The 6,013-nt window shown below is 42.4% G+C and overlaps 1 pseudogene; it reads left to right on the top strand.

Moving 5' to 3' along the window:
* Positions 1-2,233: 2,233 nt before the first annotated feature.
* On the top strand, positions 2,234-4,651 carry LOC140117025 (3'-5' exoribonuclease 1-like; annotated as a pseudogene).
* Positions 4,652-6,013: the final 1,362 nt, after the last annotated feature.

The raw sequence follows: 6,013 nt of genomic DNA, 5'->3' as shown, positions 1-6,013 counted from the left end.
TAACAACAATATTCAATGGATCTTTATAGGGGATTTATTAAGGGTACAATACAGGGGAATGCACATAGAGGGTAAACTAACTAAGGGACAGAGAGATGGTAGGGAAGGAAGTGCTCTAACTAAAGATCTGTATACAATCTTCAATACATACACACATTGCCCATCATCCCACCTCTACCACTGTCTTGGCCAATCCAATGATGATGTATAGTCAATACATTCTTATCACACAACTTGCAGGACAACTTGCAGGTAACTTGAGTCTTTGTTTCCCACAGGATCTTGGAGAATGTCCAGGGGGAGATGGCATGCAGGTGTCATAGCACAGTCCATTGTAATCACATGCAGCTATCTCTACAATCTTTATTAGGGGCAATGTAGGCATTTATGGCTTAGTTCTTCCTCTGTCCACAAAGACCCTTAAACTGTCTCAAGCCACATCATGTCATATTTCCAACACTGCCCTAACGCTTTCCCTGACCAGCAGCAGCTCTCTCCTTAACAGCATCCAGACAGAGAATGATCCGAGCAGCGCGGGCAGGGGCTAGTCTATTCCAGGGTCACCTGATCTGGCCAGCCAACCACTGCTATCGACATGTAAGGGTACCGCATCATGCTGGGTGGAGTGCAGAGTCTTCTGGCTTGTGATTGGCTCTGTTTCTGGCCGCCAAAAATCTAAACACCGCGAGATGACATTTTCTCAAGCGGGCGAAGTATTCGTCCGAGCAACGAGCAGTTTCGAGTACGCTAATGCTCGAACGAGCATCAAGCTCGGACGAGTATGCTCGCTCATCTCTATTCACTACATTTTTTTCTTTGGTACAATTATGAAGATACCAAATTTATATAGCTTTGTTACACTTTAATAACTAGTCATTTCATATTGGGACACAGCTGTAAGAAAAGGGAAAACTCGCTATAAGGAGCAATTTTACTCAAGTGGCTCACACAATTTTGATCTCTTTGTCCTGTGGTTTTCTATATGGTTTTCATTTATAATATGTTATAGCTGCTATGAGAGACAAAAGGGTTGTTTTCCTCTGCATCAAAAACCTTGTAAGCACCAATAATATCATAAGAATTCATTAGGTTATGTTATATCAAGATACAATGCCCGGGTTACGTACAAGATCGGTTATGTAGGCTTAGCCTCAACTCTGGTCGCAACTGGTATGTTTTGTATGTGCCACTCCAACTGGAAGAAAGAAAAGCCACTGCTATTGGAGATCGTAGGTAAGCAAGGATCTCACCAGCGCAAGCGACTGTACAGTGTCTTGTCTTATCTCCTGCAAGCCGTTGTTATCTTCTATAGCTGGCAACCAAAAATGCCTGTGCTGGTCAGATCAGGGGAGTAGCTTCAGAAGTAGCAGCCATAGCAGCCACAATGGGGCAGCAGTGTCAGGGGCCCCGGCATCCGACCTGACACACTGAAAAATGAAGGTTGTGCATTGTACAGCATAACATATATATATAACAGTGCACATCTTTCACACTACACAGTGGAGTGGACAGCAGAATGACAGGACTAGGGATCTCTCATTCCTGCCATCTACTTCCCCCATGTGGTCAGCAGCTACTGGGACAGATCTTTGAAAGTGTATAAATGTATATATCACTGCATAACTGTGTGAGCATGAGTGTATAAATGTATGTGTGTATGTAAAAGTGTATACAAATATGTATATTGTCTGAGGGAGTAGGAGGCCCCATTCAGATGTCTGCTATAAGGCCCTACCTTTCCTAGTGACGCCCCAGGCGGAGATCATGCCATCATCCTTGGTTTCACACAATCACAGATAGCAGCGGCTTGTAGGAAGAAACACAAGGGATCACAACAGCGCACTTGTAGACTAGGGGTCCTTCAGAAATGGGAACAACATAAGTTGGGGGCTGTGTAGTCACTACTAGTACTGTAGGCCTGTCCAATCAAAAAATCTGTACAGAGGTCCTTCCATATTTAGGAGCCTGAAGTGAAAATGGGGCACAAAAAGCCAAAAGTACCCTTGAAATGAGAGACAAAGTTTTTTTTCCCTGGCAACAGATATCGATGACCTGTCCTTACAATAGGTTCTCAATATCAGATCCGTAGGGGAAACAACAAGATTCCATTGTTTTTAAAGTGTTTGGCTCCGATTCTTTAACCAGGTCCAATCTGTAGTAACCTGGTGGGACGGATTAACCACACACACAAGAACCATGATGATTGACACAATGACAGTCCTTAGTACCGGAGATGAACAGCATATCTCTAGGGTCTTCCCGCCAGTCTTCTTTTAGTCATTCCTTGAAGCCTCAAGTACTGTATCCCTAGTATAATAAGACACTGTTTTTTTTTTACTGACAGAACCTGCTAACACATGATTATTTTTATCCTGCCCTGAACCAGCTCATAGTGCCACGAGAACAAGTGTTTTATTAATATCTACAGATGTCATTTCTCATGCATGCCTTTATGGCAGCTTCAAATCTGTAAATTGTTTCAAGATCTCCCAAAATAGCCAACATCTCCAGGATGATGAAAACTGCAGACAGGACTGATGACAGTTAGAGAATACAAGTTATAAGACAGAGGCCAAGAAAATTCAACAGATACATAACAAATGCGCCAAAACCACAAAATTCAAGTGCTATAAATATATATTGTCCTCAACTTTATTGCCAGCGTTGTAGCTATAGGAGCTGCAGAACTTAGAAACAGTCCCAGAGGGAGTCAAAAGACTTCTGTCAAAAGACTTCTGTACCACTTGTTTCACATAGTCATAGTGGCGAAACACTGCTATAGAATATGCATCATGGCTATACCCGTGTACCGCTTCCAAATATAGAAATGTGAAGTTAGAAAATATTACAAGTATGAAAAGACAAAAGAACTGTCCTAATATAGCGTAAAAGCATAATATCCCAACTAAGGCAAAATTCACGGCGCCGGGGAGGAGGAGGGGATGAGTGCTGCTTAACACGCCCCTTTCCATAGAGAAACATGGTGCACGGCGCCGTGTACCGGGGAAAGATAGGACATGTTCTATCTTTCTCTCGGCAATGGAACGGTATGGTGCCGCGCTTTTGCTGCACCGTACCCCCTCATACAGCACTGTGCGCCCATTGCCGGCCATGAGGGACGTATATACGCCGTCCGTATATATGTCCCCCATACGGCAGTGTGAATGTAGCCTAAGGCCACATGCACATGACAGTTATTGTGGACAATAACCAGATTACGGCCACAATAGAGATCAATGGCACACTGTGTCTCACCGCACCATGACATGGCCGGGCGGCCGCGCCACGAAAGATAAGACATGTCCTTCCTATTCAGAGGAGGGCGGTATAGAAGAGTCACTTTTTTGCAGTTGTGGGCTATATAGTGCCTAAAACCATATTAAAGCTTAAAATCTCTTGTGGTTCTCTGAGTTATATAATTGGAGACAAAGAGAGTTGGGAAATGTGAGCTGTATATAAAGATCCAGTTCCCATCTAGGTCTTTAATTACCCTTATCTCTGCACCTGTATATTAGCTGATGTTATTTTTAGCTTTAATATGGTACCAAAAACATGATTCTAGATACTATAGAGAGCAAGATATGGGCACCTGAAGTAATGTTTCCCCTCTAGCCTCTTGAATTGGCTCATCTCAGGCAAAAAAGTTTCTCTTTCTAGATGATTTTGAAGATGAAGGAATGCTAAGAGTTATTTTCCATACCCTAATTATTTGTAAATTTCCCCTTAAAAGCCCCTGCAAAACGTGAGCTGTCAGGAGGATGACAGAAAGAATGTGAATTTCTCTGCTGGGGTGAAGGCGAGAATCAAGACGGTAGGAAGACCAAGGGATTCATCCTATTTAACCTGGTGCTGGTGACTTCAGTGATCTCTTACAAAGAAATTTCTTTTGTCAATGGCTAGTGATGAGCGTGCCAAACATTGTGAGTTCAGGTCCCCGAAAACCAGGCTTCAGCCAAAAGTTCGGATTCGGCATTCAGCTCACCTTCGCCATTTGTGATCGATGGCACCAAAACCACCGGCAGTATTTAAATGCTGGTGGCCCTTTGAGGTCGTCAGTAGCAATGGTAATGAACGCAGGTTTAACCAGTGGGGGGTGAGCATTGAGTTTCGGGTTTCGTACCCGAACCCATAAAGATCTTTAAGGAACCTTAACGTTTCCACTGGCCCCTTCCAATTGCTGTATAAATACAATGAGTAAAGATGAGCTGAAGGCTAAACTCACAGAATTAAGGTTGGACACCAGAAGAGTGAAGGATGTTCTGAAGAAGCTCCTGAAGAATTACTACTGTGAGAAAGGCAATACCTGCGAATACTTTCATGAGATCATAGAGTTCCCCATCTTCTTGGTCAATGCAAGGACAATGGATATTGAGGACACTTTCCGGTGTTACATACTACGCAAATTAAATCCAAAGCTTTAGGAGTTCTGTATTAATCTTACTGGAATAACTCGGGAACCTGTTGACAAGGTGGACACATTTCAGGTGGTGCTGCAATAGGCTGGATGAGGGAAAAGGAGCTGGGTATGAAGTCTGTGTATGTTCTCCTGACTGATGGGTCATAGGATAAAAGCAATTTCATGAATATGCAGTACAATGTCAGTCGTATAAAATGCTCACGTTTTTCAAAGAAATGGATTCATATTCGCTAGTGGAATTTTTACAACAGACAAGGCTTAGAATGATGCTTAAAAAGTTGGATCTAAAGTATGATTGTCATCTTCACTGTGGATTAGATGATTCATGAGATGATATAAGATGAGATAATGCATACGGGACACCTCATGAATGTATCCAATGGAAGGGTTTGCCATGCCTTATAATAAAATTTATTAAAAAATTACTTTTCCTTTTTTATTTTTAGAGCACTTTAAAGTACATTGTAAAGAAAAGAGTATATATGCTGCTTATGTTCTTTACATTGCCACTTACATGTACAATGGGAGGCTATCATTACTGAATTTCTTCATTGAATTACGTAATAACAGTTCGAATAGTCATACAAAAAAGAATGTTTTAAAACTTTTTGTAAAACAGCCCATCATATCTGCTAAACTGCTGACTTTACCACTCAGATCAGTCTTCAGTAAGGAGCAGAGGATTCTGAAGCACAAAGAAGCAGACCTCAGGTATATTTCTGTATTCATTTTTAAAACATTCTGTATACATACTGAAACATTGGGGCTTATTTACTAAGGGTCCGCGGCCAAACTTTTGTTGGTTTCTCCAACGAAAGTTTGCAGTACCGCTGGTAAAGGTATTTAACTGGGGATTGTGTTGCATGCAATGGGATTTTGGCGCAGCTGTGCTGGCTTTCATGCAACAGAAATCGGGGGTCGTATCGTCGGACGATCCGACTGATTCGGACTGAGTGCAGGATGTAATTTTCAAATTGTGTTGCAAGCCCAAGCACTTACATGCACCGGGAAGAAGAAGGTGAACTCCGTCGGACCTGAGCGGGGAAGGGACAAATGCAGGATATCAGGCGCACAATCTTAGTGAATCGCGGCACGGTACATTATCGTCGGACAATGTACTTTCGGGGAACTCGCAGGCCTGGGTAAGTAAATGTGCCCCATTCTGTATACATTTTTGACAATTGCTCTTTGACATTCTTATTAGTGGAAGTCTGGCTTCCCACTGTCCTGCATTTCCTCCTGTGTTTTTTGTTCTGTTTTTGTTTCTGTGTCTCACTTTAGTACCTTGAAGGAAATGAAGGGAACAAAGTTGTCACCTACCATCTAGGCTAGGATTGCCAATTAGGTAGGGGCTGAGTTTACTGATGGGGCTTTCCTTACTTTTTACTGTGGTTTTATATACCCCATCAACAGCATTACACCCACAATGACGCATATCCTACCATCAAGTCCATGTGTACTTCCATACTTACTATCTTTTTACTTGGAATTAACATAAGTGTCACGTGATCATCATCTTTTCAAGACCATACTATTTTGAGATCTTCTGCCGCATAGTGAGATCCTTTACATGTCTGTGTATGGCCACCCCGCGGT

This window comes from Engystomops pustulosus, chromosome 2 (assembly GCF_040894005.1).
Source record: "Engystomops pustulosus chromosome 2, aEngPut4.maternal, whole genome shotgun sequence".
Lineage (NCBI taxonomy): Eukaryota > Metazoa > Chordata > Amphibia > Anura > Leptodactylidae > Engystomops > Engystomops pustulosus.
The sequence above is the reverse complement of the archived record's forward strand: the minus strand, read 5'-3'. Positions and strand labels throughout refer to the sequence as shown.